General features: G+C 40.3%; 1 long non-coding RNA gene across 1 annotated transcript; it reads left to right on the top strand.

Moving 5' to 3' along the window:
- Positions 1-630: 630 nt before the first annotated feature.
- On the top strand, positions 631-12499 carry LOC102555661 (uncharacterized). Its single transcript, XR_015683917.1, has 8 exons — positions 631-682; positions 1174-1299; positions 3646-3842; positions 7232-7328; positions 10191-10346; positions 10464-10570; positions 11275-11442; positions 12230-12499. It is a non-coding gene; the product is annotated as an uncharacterized LOC102555661 (long non-coding RNA).
- Positions 12500-17120: the final 4621 nt, after the last annotated feature.

Here is a 17120-nt window from a genome sequence, read left to right as displayed (position 1 = left end):
AGTGCTGATGGTGTGTACTTCATGAGTTTATGCTGCTTACCTGTATCTCAGCCCTTAGTAAGCAATACTAGATGAGGACTAGACTTTGTTTTCTCTGCTTGGTTGTCCGTATTTCACTTTCTCTCACGCAGAATCGAATTCCCTCTTCCACAGAACCCAAATCATCTACTTGGAATACAGAGCTCTTTCTGATGCGGCATAAGATTCATAGCAAGTAAGTTTAGGTTTCCACAAGTCCGTGGCGGCAATCACTCCTCTTTCACTGCAGTACCTTAAAACTCACAAATTTCTCATACGATAGAGAATTCATTTTAACTCATTTTAGGTCTACAGAAATTCATCTTCCTAATCCTAATCTGCTTGGAAAACAAAGGGTCCCTTTGCCCTTCTGCACCTCCAGCTAGTGTGCATTTTCCTCAGTAGTGATGGCAGACATCTTTCCTACTGCCTCCAGTATGATGACGGCAGTTAGAAATCTGTACCAGGAACTCTTCTGTCTGTGCTGCACCCGGGGCGCAATGTCTCTGGCGAAGTATGTAGGAGGGCATAGCACGAGGGCGCAAAGACCTCTGGGTAGAGCAGTTAGCCCGGGGTAGCACGGGGAAACAAAGGCCTCTGGGTAGAGCTGTTGACTGGGAGTAGCGCGAGGAAAAGAAGGGCGCTGGGTGAAGCAGTTGCTCAGGTACTGCACTACGGTTCAAAGGCCTCTGAGTAAAACAGTTCGTAGGTGTTCCTGTTTCTTGCCATGGAGATCTCTGGGAGCATCTCAGGAGTTGGAGTCTGTGGGCTTTTTGCCGTAAGAAGGGCTTAAGTACGAGAAAGGTTAAAATACTCAACTGAATAACGGTACTCTATAATACAAGTATCATTTTCTGGGTCTTTCAGTTTTGTATGTACCAGAACGTTGGGCCTATGATACATTGGTTTAAAATAATCTATCTTTAATCATTTCCCACATGTACAAATTGTAGTTGGTTAAGGTTCTTTTGTTTCTTCTGCCGCTAACTGCAACAGGGCACTTTCTTGTTAACCAGGTGAAGTGAATGCCGTTTTCTATAATTACATCTTTATGTAGTCATAACTTTGCTCTCCTGATTCTCATAATTATTTTGAAACTCTTTGAAGTAGGTTACCTATGTTTTATAGATGTTGTTTATCTTTTATTTTCCACAGACTCCATAAGTGTGTGTCCAGATCTACCATCACATAGTGAGGAAATCAGTGGCTTGAAATAGAAATTTATTATCTAGCACCAAAGAGCTGAGTGAAAAAAAGGAAAAGAAACATGACTGCTGCTAGGTAAGGCTGAGGAAAATATTTATTGTACAAATGTGGTTAAGCATAGCCAGAGGGAGGGTCTCCTGGGAAAAGCAAGAAGAGACATGAGAAGACTGACCTGGGCTGAGGAGAGGGAAAGGAAGAGCCAGAGAGAAAGACAGGAGGCCCAAAGTTTCAAGGAGCAATTAACCAACATGTTTGCATTATATAGGGAAGTGGAGACACGCCCACTGGGCTGGGGAAATTAGACTTTGGGCTGAGGCTCGCCATCCAGGAGAAACTAAATGACTGAGGGATGTAGAGAGAACCTGACTGCCAGTTTGATCTTTTAGCTAGGCACCTTAGCTATTTGTTTCAGGATTTGTAACCTAAAAGTGGACTGGGTTGTTTATCCAGGATGCTCATAGAAACTGGGTTGCTACCACTTATGTTCAGGTGTTGGTTGGCCGTTTATGGTCTTTTGCCTCTTAGAGTCATTGTTTCCAATCTGTCTGTGCATCCACTTTCTTTACCTCTCCTTTCCCCTCCGCTCTTTCTCCTCTTCCTGTTGCAAATATATCTCCAAGGAACAATTGTTTACTATCTACACTAATATAGACTCAGAATGACTTAGTCTTCAAAGTTCTTTGTTTTGGTTAGACTTAAATGTGTCCACAGACTCATGCTAAAATCCTCAATTAGTCCCTTCCCTATCTAGTATTGCTGCTTTGGAGAGACTGTGAAAATTTTGAAATGTGAAACCTCAAATCAGTGAGTTGGTTGCTGGGAGATGGATGTTGGCTGTGTTTGATCTGTGATTTTGGGGGTTGGGAGTCACTGTTAGCCCTGGTTCATTGTACTCTGAACCTCTGTCCTCTTCTTACACTCCTCTGCAATGGAAAGATGTTCAGCTCCAGCACAAAAGGCCAAACTATGTGGAGTAAACACATTGATAGTGTGAATCAAAATAATTTCTCCCTATTATTTCTAGTTTTTCATCCATGCTTATGTAATTAAGACAAATATAATTCCAAAGAAGGTCATGATCCTAGCTTTGAAGACAGGTCTCCCAAGTATTTTTAGGAGGACACTATTTCATCCACAACAGCATATAACCTTTTTTTTTTCTTTAAGATAAAACATTCCTCTGGACACTGGGTTGATAGCATAGTTGGTACAGTGTTTTCCTCACAAACATGGAAACCTGACATTAATTCATTGAACCTTTGAAAACAATAGAGGTGGTATGATTTATGCTTGTAATCTTTATCACTGCACAAATGGATTCCTGCATCGATCAAGACCTTAGATATTAAATTCTCATAACCTGGTAACCTATGTATCCTTGTGGCATTAAGACATGTAATAAAAGTCCTTTCCCTTGGAAAAATTTAACAAAACGTGAGTTTAGTTTTGACTTCTGTCTTTCATGCTCTTTGTGTCACCCATTCTCTTAAAAAGGGCATCTGTGTTTTATTTATGGAACAGAAGTATCATATGCAAAATGATTAGATACTTTACAGAAATCATTAACAGAGATTTACGTTTTGATTATGTTATTGGCTCTAAGTGACCAAGACCAAAAGCAGTAGCCTACATATTATTGTTTATCAACCAATATCAAAATACTGAATTCAAAATGTATGGGTGCTATTCATTTTAGAAGATTATTTTCAGCTCTGCTATTGGCTGCTTTCACAATGATATACACACTTTGTTCCCAGTTATGGTTTTGGAGCAATGAGTAATTTAAGATCAAAGCCATGTATTGGCATAGGGTGTAAAACCTGATTCCATCCAAGGCAAGGAAGCTTGACTGTTAGACTGTTCTTGTAAAGCAGGTTAAACACACAGCCAACATCCACAGCAGAATTGTCTTCTTACGCTTTTAGTGATCTCTAGGTGAATTATTGCCTTTGGCTCTAAGAGCCTTAAAAGTTCCAATGTTTTAGAATATGACATACATTTTTTCCACATAGATTTCAGCAATATCCTTGAGCTTGCAGGACAAATATTTTAATTCCATCAGTGAGCCCTGGTCCCTGTTGAGGGCACTGTCAAAAACCAAAATGAACACAGCAAGGTAGACTGTCTCTGAGGAATAACCAAGTTTGACCATGGAAATCTACATCAAAACATATATGTGTTGACCAAATCTTACATACTCATGGAATCATACATGTATGCACGAAAACCTACATACTTATGAATACACACAAATCAATCCAATCTCCCTTTTTCTAACCCCCTGCCCTTCTGCCTTTTGTAGGAGGAGTTCCTTGAATCTTGTGCTCATACTGTACTTGTACTATCCTAGGTTTTGATTGGAATTTGTATCAAGTAGACTTTCATCTCTCTCACTTTATTGAAATTATTGCTGTTTTTTAGGTCACAGCAATCCTGCTGCTTCATTACCAAATTCAGTGGGCAACTCTCGGTAATATCATGCCGGTCCTAGCATTGGCACAGTGTATCACTCACCTTCTGTGATGCTGTGTTCAGCTGTTCCTGGTGATCCACTCTTGACTTTACATCATGTCCCAGTGGCTACTTCTGAATCCTGCTTGCTGGGACTCCTGTCTGAGGTGATGATTTTCATCTAATTTCTGTGCAATTCTTTTGATGTTTTTCAGTTTCCTGAATGTCTGCATTCTTTTCCTATTGGTGTTAATTTTATTCAAATCTTTAAGGAAATATCTTTTAATATTACAGATATTGATTCTAATTTAAATAACTAAGGAGAGTTTTAATTACTTTGTTTGTGGAATTAGTGAACCCAAAGGTTGTTTGACATATTCTGAACTAGATGCTAAAGTATCAGAAGAACAGAAATATTTTATGTATAAATTTGATTAGATGGCTGCTCAAAGGTTCAACTTGGATAGACACTTGCTGCAAAGTCTGATGATGTGAGTTCAATCTCTGGGATGCATCGATTGGCAGGAAGTGTGGGACTCCAACAAGTTGTCTTCTGTCCTTCACATGTGGACTGTGGCTGGTATACACCCACATATAAACACATATACACATTTAAGTAAGGAATGAAGAATATGAAACTCTAATTAGAATAAACATTTTTTCTTGCTTACTTAAATGCTGCTGGCTTCTTTCTGAACAACTTTATGATTTATTCACAGAGAATAACAGAAATATCATTTACATTCTAGAAATAAAGTCAAGAAACAAATGAGGCTGGCCAAGCCAAAACATTACAAACTGATTTAAAGGGACTAATTACTCTAGTAATACCATCTACACTGACAAACATGGTATCAAATTCTTTCTGGATCAAATTGAACCGATGGTGCTATGATTTGTTCCCACAGGAGAACACACTGTGTGGTATGCTGCGAAGTGCTTTGACATGAAATAAAGCTAAGGGAAGGAATAGCAAAAGATGAAATATTCTGGAACTAGACCAAGCTCCCAAAATAGCACTGTCACTGACAATAGCAGCATACACAAGTCTCAGAGCATGGTTCACAACTGCAATATAATTTATTTTTATTTCTTATTAGATATATTTCTTTGTTTACATTTTAAATGTTATTCCCTTTCCTGGTTTCCTGTCCATAAGCCCCCTATCACTCCCTCCCACATAAGGGTGTTCCCCCCAATCCACCCACCCTTACCTCCCCACCCCCAACATTCCTCTGCACTGGGGGTCCAACCTTGGCAGGACCAAGGGCTTCCCCTTCCATTGAAGCCCCATCACGGCTGTTCTCTGTTACATATGCAGTTGGAGCCTTGGGTCAGTCCATGTATAGTATTTTGGTAGTGGTTTAGTCCCTGGAATCTCTGGTTGGTTGGCATTGTTGTTCTTGTGCAGTTGCAAGCCCCTTTAGCTCTTCCAATCCTTGCTTTAATTCCCCCAAAGGTGGTCTTGTTCCCAGTTCAGTGGTTTGCTGTTAGCATTTACCTCTGTATTTGACATTCTCTGGTTGTGTCTCTCAGTAGAGATCTTTATCTGGTCCCTTTCAGCATGCACTTCTTTGCTTCATCAATCTTATCTAGTTTTGGTGGATATATATCTATATATATCTCTATCTCTATCTATCTCTATCTCTATCTCTATCTCTATCTCTATCTCTATCTCTATCTCTATCTCTATCTCTATATCTATATCTATATCTATATCTATATCTATATCTATGGGCCACATGTGGGGCAGGCTCTGAATGGCGTTCCTTCATTCTCTGCTCTAAACTTTTACTCCATTTTCCCTCCTATGGATATCTCTGTTCCCTCTTTTAAGAAGGAGTGGAAACATCCCCATTTTGCTCATCTTTTTCTTGAACTTCCAATTTCTGTCAATTTCATCTTGGGTAATTTGAGCTTTTGGGCTAATATCCACTTATCAATGAGTGCATACCATGAAGTCATTGTTTTGATTGCTGAGTGGTACTCCATAGTGTAGATGTACACATTGTTTGAATCCATTCCTTCGTTGAAGGGCATCTGGGTTCTTTCCAGCCCCTAGCTATAATAAATAAGGCTGCTATGAACATAATCGAGCATGTGTCTTTGTTGTATGTTGGAGCATCTTCTGGGTGTATGTACAGGAGAGGTATAGCTGGGTCCTCAGGTAGTGCTATGTCCAATTTTCTGAGGAGCCTCCAGACTGATTTCCAGAGTGGTTGTACCAATTTCCAGTCCCACCAGCAAATGGAGGAGTGTTCATCTTTCTCCACATCTACAGCAGCATCTGTTGTTACCTGAGTTTTTTTTTTATCTTAGCCATTCTGACTGGTGTGAGGTTGAATCTAAGGGTTGTTTTGATTTGCATTTCACTGATGGCTAAGAATGTGGAACGTTTCTTTAGGTGCTTTTTTGCCATTCGATATTCCTCAGCTTAGAATTTTTTGCTTAGTTCTGTACCCCATTTTTAATAGGATTATTGGCCCTCCTGAGTCTAACATCTTGAGTTCTTTATATATTTTGGATATAAGACCTCTATCAGATATAGTATTGGTAAATATCTTTTCCTGTAGTTTTTGTTGTCATTGAAGACCAGCCTTAGTCCATGATGATCTGATAGGATGCATAGGATTATTTCTATCTTGCTGTATCTGGTAAGGCCTATTTTGTGACTGATTATATATATGACCAATGTTGGAGAAGGTACCATGAGGTGCTGAGAAATAGGTATATCCCTTTGTTTTAGGATGAAATGTTCGATAAATATGTTAGGTCCATTTGGTTCATAACTTCTGTTTCTCTATATCTCTCTTTAATTTCTCTTAGCATGGTCTGTCCATTTATGAGAGTGGAGTGTTGAAACCTCCTCCAATTTTTGTGTGAGGTGCAATGTGTGATTTGAGCTTTTGTAAGGTTACTTTTATGAATGTAGGTGCCCTTGCATTTGGAACATAGATATTTAGGATTGAAAGTTCATCTTGGTGGACTTTTTCCTTTGATGAATATGAAGTGTCCTTTATTTTTTTGATGACTTTTGGTTGAAGTTTGATCTTTTTCGACATTGGAATGGCTACTCCAGCTTGTTTCTTGGGACCATTTGCTTGGAAAGTTGTTTCCCAGCCTGTTACTCTGAGGTAGTGTCTGTCTTTCTCTGAGCTGTGTTTCCTGTATGGAGTAAAATGCCGGGTTTTCTTTATGTATCTAGTCTGTTAGGATATTTGGTGCTCATATCAGTGAATGTTAGGAACTTACTCTGCAGGCAGCTTTCTGTCTCCCAGGATGAGGACATATATGTAAAGTTCAGACATTGAGAGGAGCTGTTCCTTGTGCTCCAAGCATCCATGAATTAAAAGTGTAGAGTCCCAGAGTATGCCTTGCTAGGAGAGAGGGTCAGGGATTGTGCATAATCTTTTGGTCTTTGTTCTGGTCATTGACTAAGAATGAAAGTTAGTTTTTATCAATAGGAGGAACCATTCTTACTCCTAAAGTGTCAGATTATTTAAACAATTCATTTTAAGCTATTTACATAATTTACTTGTTTTGTACTTTCATATAGATTATTTCTTCTGCTGCAAAAAGAATACTCAAGGTGTAGCAGTGGAAATAGAAAACTTCAGTAGTAAACTTGGATTGGGAAGTCCTAACCTGTATCTGTAAGTATGTATAACCTGGATGTACAGTAATTAAAATGAAAAGTTTTATGTAATCCCAGTCGTCCACATGCTAGAAAAATGAATTTCCCACCATGAAAATCATTGTCATGGAATCCAGAAAAGTTGGATGCTGGTTGTTCTGCATGTAATGGGGACTCCATTCTAGCCTTGGCCCTTGGTTAATTGAGAACTATTAAGTTGACTGTCTGAGTATGTCTGTTCACACAAGATCTCCAATCTGTTGCCTGGTGTCTTTGAGTCATAGTGCTATTTACTTGAAACTCACTGGGCAACACTGGGAGGTGACAGAGGCCAGACTTTTTTCTCTTAAAAACATTCATGCCCAAAAGAACAAGGCTTTTTTTTTATTAGTCTAAGGTCTTATACTCCCTAGCCTAAACCCTAGGCTTTACCAGTTCCTTTGTGGTTGTGTGTGCTGGCATGCTGAGCAGTCATGTCCCCTATAATCAATAAAACTTGGGGAAACATGTGGGTTCTTCATTCTTGGCCTCCTGGAGTTTGGAACATTGACAATCTGGGATCTGGATAGGGGTGTAGAACCTGTGGAGAAGGGACAGAAAAGGTGGGCAATTTTGGAATATAAATATGATGATGATGATGATGATGATGATGATGATGATGATGATGATGATAACAAAATGCAAAAAATACACCTAAAGCCTCAGAGTTAATACCCGATTGTGTCCTCGGGCCGCCACATGCACCTGCATACATTGGAACAATACCATGCACATGCACAAATCATTAAATCTCAAAGTCATTATGTAAGTAAAAATATCCAGTGTAAAAACTTTTAGACACTGTCTTATTGTACTTTGATGTCCTTGAAAAGAAGGGCTGTAAGGATATCACATGAATGGTGACCAGTGAGAAGGGTAAAATAGGCATGTGTGGCAATTAAGGAAGGAGGGTCAAGTAAGGAGTGGATGTAAGGAGTGTCACAGTATTTATTTGGGATAATGGTACTGTTCTTCCTCGTGATCACAGTGGTGCTCATTCAAGTCTATATATGGTTTGAATCACAAAACTGTATATGAAAAGTCCAATATTAATGTGTATCAATGAAAATTATCTTGAGGTAGGCACCCTCCTAGACTCCCTGGGTGACCATAATACAATCTGTGTCCCCCCTACACCAAAAGAATAAATTTCAGTAGGGAACTAAAAACTCTGATAGAATAGCCATACAATTCTAAGTTCAATGAGATGAATTCATTGCACCTCAGTTCTATCAATTCTGTATCTTTCCCCACTTGATGTCAGTTTTGAGTATTTTCTTTTGTGATACACAGCATCAAATGATAATAAGGACCACCATAGCTATTGGGAGAAGAAAATATCATATTAATAGGAAGTAGTAACCAACTACCAATCCATACAGTCTAGTAACAATGAGATCTGTGGAGGACAAATGAGGGATCATCTTCCATGTTTGTTTACAGAAGGAACTAGAGCATCAGGAACCTGGTTAGAAGATGGGACCAATCTTTTAATGTACACCAGGGGGAATTAAAATGGCCTACCATGTTCTAGGAAGGTTAAAAGAAGAAGGAGTACCTACCTGTGTTAGACACACAAGGTCACTTGGTATAATCCTCATGGCTGTTATATTTTGAATCTTCAAACAGGCCAAACATCGGGAGAAATTCTCAAAAGAGTATAAGTTGGAAGAAGGAAAAGGGTTAAAAGAGGATCAGTAGGGAACACAGAGAAACACAAGGAGGGAAAATATCTATAAATGTTCACAGAATACACAGTTCTAGAGGGAATTCCATATTTTAAGAAAGGAAACAATACCATTCTGAAGGGTAAAGCTTTTTTTTTTGTTTGGTTTTCTGAGTCAGACTCTCACTGGAACTTTTTTATTTTATTTTATTTTATTTTATTTTTTTATTAACTTGAGTATTTCTTATATACATTTCGAGTGTTATTCCCTTTCCCGGTTTCCGGGCAAACACTGGAACTTTTTCTATGAAGATAAGAATGACTTGGGATTCACAGAGATTTGCCTCCCAAAGGAGGGGTTGACATCAAGTGCCAACACTTTAATAGATGTCTTTTGGCATCTGAAATGGCAGTTACAGATTTTATGAGGAAATATTTCTTTGTAACTGTGTTGTTTGTATGTTTTTTGCTTTGTTGTTTGCAGTGTTTGCTCACTTTGCTGACTTGCTAATGGTAGCTAACACGGAAATGGTGTTCTCTATACATCATGTCTGTGAGACCACTGGGAAGGGCATGGGCAGAGGCTTAAGCTCACTGTGTCCTAAAGAGCTAAGGGTCAGGACCCCACAGATGAACCACTATGTAGATAGTTGCTTGGTTGCCTGAGCCACCACGTCAATACCCCAGCATACAATGTGCATGCTTCTTCAGTGCAGTAATAACACAGAAGTCACTACATACATGTATGATGCCACCAAGAACTTACTGTTAGCTGAGAGGCTGCAAACACACTGCCATCAGGGGCTAGCAGTGTTATCAAGAGGTCCCATTTATGAAATAGAGTAAGATGTGACTATACAGTCCATGCCTATTTGCCATGGGTCCAAAAGCAGTAAGTTTTAAGCCTGCCCTCACAATGCTCCCAATGGCATCATTTCCACCATTACCTGTCGTGGGTGTATGCCTGATGTATGCCTGCTGCAGTGATTCCTCCACTGTGAGGTTGTCCTCAGAGGACCATGCTTCAGTGCTTGTTCTTACCCTTTTTACTCCTTTTTACTCTTACCCTTTTTACTCCAGATGTTTCTTCTCTTTCTTTATGAGACTTTAATTTTATCTGGGCGCTTTATCTTTTGATTATGTGTAATATATTTGTATCATTGTATGGTATGATAGATATGGGCACACGAACACAGATGAATAAGAAGATCAAGAGATCACTCCTGAACCCCAGGTGCACAGACAATTGTTCGCTACCCACGTGGTTACTGGGAATCGAAGTGTACAGTGCTGAGCCATCTATCCAGCCCCCTGACTCAGGATCTCAGGCAGGTGAGAAACAGAGTGCCATTTAATTTTCATTGATTGATGCAGGAAAAGAAGTCTACTAAGACCGACAACCTTGTGCTATGAAACTAACACTTGGGATTTTTTTCTTTCATTTTACAGTGGTGAAATCTAAGGTCCAAAAAAGATACAATTTTCTCAAGGCATTGTGACAATTCCAGTAGCAGAGTGGCCAGACAACATTTTTGACTTCTTGTCTTCTACCTAAGGTATGATTTTCAGAATAATTGCTCAAAGTAGTGTGGCTGGGACAGAGAGGCAGTCAGAGCATCTGCTGGAGTCGTATTGTGTTCTGACATCCTGCCCCTGTCAGGACTGATCCTTTACTTCTACTGCAGTCCATCATGCAGATGTGTGTGGAAAGGCTTTGGGAGCCTGGTGACTTGGTCCTTGCTCCACACAGTGAACACAAAAGGCAGAGAGGGCATGAGTGCTAGGAAGAGACACAGTACTTAGAAAGGCAGTGGAGACGAGTCTGGGACATGGAGCCATGGGAAACCTACCACCTTCCCATGGCTCTGGCCTTCTGTCACTCCTCTAAGTTTGTGGAAGTGATTTGTCTGTCCTTGTCACCTACAGGCTCTCATGATCTTCTCTAAGGAAGAGCTTTGGCAAGAATGTGGACACATTTACTATTCTAGAGCAGAAGAACATGTGATGGGATTGGATGTGGTTTCGGGAGTGTTCTGAACTACATGCATTAGGACCCTGTGTTCTCAGTCTTGAGTCTGCTTTGTGGGTGGATGAAACACTTGCTGATAATTAGCACTTAATAAAAATGGCACGATTCTGTCTCCATGTCCCTTCTCAGTAGGAGCACAGCTCTGTAATGAGAGTCACCTGCAAAGAACTACACAACAACTTGCTGCTGGGGGAGCTGACCTTACCATGCTTATGACTCTTTTATATTTAGTTTTCTTATGGAGACCCCGCAGCAGCATGACAGAGGACTGTGATGCTCCCAGGTGATCTGTCTGGAACAGACATCACTGTGTCTGAGACATAGAGAAAAGAGGATGAGTTACAGATCCCTGCAGAGTACACACACAGGAACTTTTGGCTGTGCTCATATGGACCATAGGTAAGGGAAGGGAAAGTAAAAGCCTGTATGTAACACATTCTGCTGGGGCAAATTGGTAGTCTATGCAGGGAGATGAAGTGGTTTAAGGAACATGGATGTGCAGGCTAGTTATGTGCAGGCTAGTTATGTGCTGGCTAGTTATGGGTCAACTTCACACATGCTAGAGTCATCAGAGAGAAGGGTGTCACAACTGAGAAAATGTCTCTGTAGTAGCAGGCCATGTAGAGCAAGCCAGTAAGCAACACCCTTTCATGAATTCTGCATCAGCTTCAGCCTGCAGGTTCCTGCCCTGTTTAAATTTCTATCCTGATTTCCTTTGATGGTTTATATAGTGTAAACATTACAAACACACACACACACACATATATATTATTCACATACACATACACATATGTAGTATGTGTATGTATGTGTACCAAGCGAATAGTTGCATTTAGCTTATGTAGAAAATATCGTTTCAAGAAAGGAACCTTACTATTGAAGAGGGACTTTGTTTTGTCTACCCTTTGTGTGACATTCTGGGTAGTACATCTATTGGGATAGTCTTGACTATAACTCCCTGTGCATACCTCAGACAGCTTCTTTGAAATGCAAAATTGTATCAATTAAACAGTCACTGCATTCAAAGTCATCTTTATTGTTAATAAATGAAACAATTTTTTAAAATTTCACCCATTACTCTGTCAGGACAAAAACTTGAGCTAGATAGTATATCTTTTATTCTGCTGGAATTAAGAGTCCATTAATTCCTTTTCTGTGTCTGTAAACTACTTTATCATTTTGACAGGTATCAGATATGGGCCAGGAATGGAGTCCTGTGAGAAGACTTCTGAGTGCTTGTGAGAATATTCCTAAAAATCCAGACAAAAAGCCTTGGGATCAAAGTTTCTTCAAGATACCAAATTGTCCATAGACAGTGTTTTCATGATCCTCTCTGGTGTTTTGGATAGCAATGAGTTTACTTCAGATTGCTCATTTTTGCTTGCTGGTGTAATTTAATTAAGTTTTTAAATGACCCTTTATATGCCTTTATGGAAAAACATAATTTGGCACCTTGTAGCTAGTGCTTGTGTTCTTGTGATTGTACACAACTTGAACTCAGGAGTATTATATGTTTAATTTCAGAGTAATGTGTCTATATATGTGTGTGTAAATATATATGTATATATATACACACACACGTATATATAATATGAGGCTTTGAATGAAGATGGCTTTAGCATAAGACTTTCATATACCTTATCTAGGGCTCCATTCTCCTAGGTCCACTGCCTATAGAGCAGTGGCAGACAGGTGTGAATAAACTGGGGAAACAAAGCCCAGAGGCAGGAGGAACGCCTTGAAAACACACACACACACACACACACACACACACACACACACACACACACACACACACACACATTCTCATTACTCATAGTCCTACGACTGCATTATTTTTTTTTTTATTAACTTGAGTATTTCTTATATACATTTCAAGTGTTATTCCCTTTCCCGGTTTCCGGACAAACATCACCCTCCCCCCTCCCCTTCCTTATGGGTGTTCCCCTCCCAACCCTCCCCCCATTGCCGCCCTCCCCCCATAGACTAGTTCACTGGGGGTTCAGTCTTAGCAGGACCCAGGGCTTCCCCTTCCACTGGTGCTCTTACTAGGATATTCATTGCTACCTATGGGGTCAGAGTCCAGGGTCAGTCCATGTATAGTCTTTAGGTAGTGGCTTAGTCCCTGGAAGCTCTGGTTGCTTGACATTGTTGTACTTTTGGGGTCTCGAGCACCTTCAAGCTCTTCCAGTTCTTTCTCTGATTCCTTCAACGGGGGACCTATTCTCAGTTCAGTGGTTTGCTGCTGGCATTCGCCTCTGTATTTGCTGTATTCTGGCTCTACGACTGCATTATTAATACATTTATTTAGCTACTACAGTTAGAGAACAAAAAATTTTGCATGGGCAGATTGCAAATGTTAACATTTTTATCTTTAGATCACAATATTACATTTCTCCCTGTCCTTAATCTATCATCTTCCTATTGATATTAGAGTGACTTTCAAAGAATTCCAGCCCTTTTTACAGGTGATGATTATTTTCATGGCTAATTTTAATGGAAAGCAGTTCTATATGTTTTGCAATATAATTACTATAATTACAATTATTCGACATGCAGTCATCTTTAGCTTTGGTTAGATTGGAGCTTGCTCGATAGACCAGTCTTACCTCAATTCACAGAGCTCCATGTTACTCTGCATCATGGTTCAGTTCAGCATTAATTGATGAAAGTCACTGCTCTAGAGCACACCCATATAAATCACACACAGAGTCTCCATCAGTTTCATGTATGTTTGGCCCTTTCATATGGTAGCCGTTTCACATCCTCTTATTGAGGAACTGGTGTCCCTTCCCAGGTTTAGTGCTATAGGAAAAGCAGAGGAGTCTCAATGCCCACAGAGCAGGTGAGGTGATGGATAGAGGAGACTTGAGCAGAACTCCACTCTCACTTGGCTCCTGCCAGGACAGGGAGGCATCACCTTCAGTGAGGAAGGTCAGCAAACTGGCAAAGACACTTATTTACCACAAAGGGTCCGAGCCAAGGGTGGGTATTCCAGGAGTCAGCATCCATTTGTCTTTATCTTGTTTCTCTTAGTTCATGCACTTGTGAGTATCTCAACCTGGCCTTACTTGTGAGCGTACAGGAGCCTCTTCATTCGAGGAGACCTGAAAACATGGGTTTTCAGTAAGAAACAAAGTGTTGTGTTGTCCACCGCTTGTACTTGGCCAACCATTGCCATTGGCCTGAGCCAGGGAGCAACACCTGACTGCCTCTCTTCCACTCAGGGTATCCTGTACAGAGTCAGCCATATCCCTGGCCTTGATTTTGAGGCTGGGCTCAGGCTTTGACAATACTGTGTGTTGTTGTTGATGATTTTCAGTATCTCTAGCATGGACTTTTGGAAAGTTCATATCTGTGTGATGAAAACACCTGGTCATTCACAGTACACTGGACACAACAATATAGCAGTAGCAGCCACAGCACCAGGAGCAGCAGCAGGAGCAAGGACACTTAATTGCAAGGTGAATGAAGGGTTGTGATTCCTGTGGAAAATATACAAAATAATTGTACTAGATGTGTGTTCTAGGAGGGAGAAAATTCTTCGGAGCTCGATCTACTTGAATGTACCTGGGTCTTTCAATGACAAAATGTGACAAATCACCATGACCTACCCGGAGCAAAGCCCCACAGTCAAAAGAGGCGACCATATATGTTTCCCACCAATATTTCTACCCACTCTCTCCTCTCCTGTGACTATTTGCATCCTCAGGAAGGTGCTCTCCAGACTGTGGTATCAGCTCCAGGGACCATAGCGCCTCCTACAAAATTTGACACAGACACATGAAAGGGTTTCTTAATAGAAATATGCCTGACTTCTGCTCTGCCTGTGCTGGATCTGAGTTGGATTTGGTCCTCTGTCTGATTCCTCCTAAGTGATCCACTGTTTCCTTCACCACCATTTTCCTCCATCCTTCAAAACTCTAAGGCTACCATCCTCTACTTACTACATCTAGAACAAATATTTCAGGACTCCTAGTAGGAGTAAGGATGTGATTGATCATTTTGGGTTTTTGGTTTTGTTTTGTTTTTGGGATTTTTTGTGGGGGATTTTTTATTTTCATGTCAAATGTAATCTCATTTCCTGGTGTCATGTCCATAACCCCCCATTCAATCTCCCATCCCCCTGCTTCTATAAGGATATCCCCCCACCCACCACCCCTTCCCTTCTCCCTGCCCTGACATTGCCCTGGAGTCTATCAGTGAATCATCCTGATATATTATCCACACCACCTGTATATGTGTCTTAGTAAATATTTATGTGAAGAATACAGTATTCAAAGCATACATGATTGAGTAGAAAAGGGTGTAATTACCATCCTACCTACATGTGTTAGCTGGTTTCTCCACGACTTCCCTTATTAGCTGCCAGGATTTTACTTCTAATTAAAAGTTGCTGGGGGTTTGTTTTGTTTTGTTTTGCTTTGCTTTGTTTTATGCATGGAAAGGCAATAACACAAGCTGTGTAGTTATTTTAAATTTAGATTGATGGGACACTTTCTTCTTGCTTCCTTATGGGATACCAAAATAGATCTTGGCACACTGCTAACTGAGATGGTCCGGAGGGTCTGTTTTCAGGAGGATGGCAGCTGTCCTCTAAGTGATGTAAGCTGGGATCACATCACGGGCTTTCTTGCTGGAAAAGAAACACAAGGAGCATGGGCTTGGGTCTATATTCTGAGTGTTGTCCATGCAAACCTGTAATAGTCATGATTTGTGAAGACATGCTTAATGATTATAATCCCTGGAGCAGATACTGATCTCAGTCCCTCTCCAAGTTCTCTTCCTGAACTGAAGCATATGGACCTCCTAGTGTACAATGTTTATGGGAAATTTCCTCTTCAGAAAGCAGTGTTGGAGGTACACTACATTTTCTTCAGTCTTTTCTCTCCAGACAGATCAAGTAGATGGTCAAGGCGAAAGTTTGAAGGGAGGGGCAATCTTCCTCCTTTTCAGGCAGAGGAAGGTTGGGAGGTTGTTGGATAACATGCAACCATGCCCTCTATTTTAGTTTCCTTTGCCATGTGGACTTCTTATTTATAATTAAATAACAAGTCATTGCATAGTTGTATTTTTGTTGGTTTAAAGCATCCTTTAATTACTTCTTCATATAAACCATCAAAAACATTTTGAAGGCAACATTGAGATCTGCTTCCATTAAAATTTTGACTGAGGAGCTCTTTGATGAATGTACATCATGCATGGGTCTAAATCACCCATGAGTGGGGATACTTTGTGGCATTCACTACTATTAGTATTCGCTGAACTATATGTATAAGCTTTGGGGGAAATGATCCAGGACACAGGCCTCAGGAAAATGTCTGACCTTGGATTCTTAAATTCTTTCTGGCTGTGCTGTGACTGCTCACTATACCTTACAGGACCACTCCAAGACTCAACTTGTAAATGTTCTAGTTCGAATTCTGCTCCTTAGAAGCAGAGGAGTTTGGAGAGTTCATGAATGTTTCATTATAATGCCTTGACCTTTATTGTGGTCAAATTTGTGCTACCAATAAGGACTCCATTTTCAGGATTAAGTAGGTTTTCATTACATGGCATCGTTACTCTATAGGGCCTGCGATCTTTTGTATTCCATACCACATTATAAATAATTCTAATGCTACCTTTGGGCAAGGTCCCCACGGATTTTTTTTCTGAAAAAAACTTTGATGATTTTACATCCTGCGGCATCCACAGGTGTGTCATTTTGTGATGATTGTTGCTTTCTTTGTGGCTTCACTGTTAGTATGTGATTAAGTGGATTTTCAAGCTCTTAGTAGAGTTTATTGAGAGAATATTTTTTTAACAAACAATAAATTTTGTTCATGGATGAGAAATGTCATTTGAATTTTCTGTCTCTGTAAGTATAAATTCATTGTCACTAAGGGGCAGAGGATCTCTTCAAGGTGCAGGGTATTATGGGAAGCCCTTCACATTGTGCTCCTGACCACTGTGTAGCACAGCCTTCCTCCTTATCCCCACACTTCCACCAGAGCTGCTGTCTCTGAGGATTCTAGGCTTGTGCTCTTACTCTGGACATCTTCACTAGAAAAGTGACTTAATGCTTGGAGGAGCCT

This window comes from Rattus norvegicus, chromosome 3 (genome assembly GCF_021556685.1).
Source record: "Rattus norvegicus strain SHRSP/BbbUtx chromosome 3, alternate assembly SHRSP_T2T, whole genome shotgun sequence".
NCBI lineage: Eukaryota > Metazoa > Chordata > Mammalia > Rodentia > Muridae > Rattus > Rattus norvegicus.
This window is presented reverse-complemented; position numbering and strand designations above follow the sequence as displayed.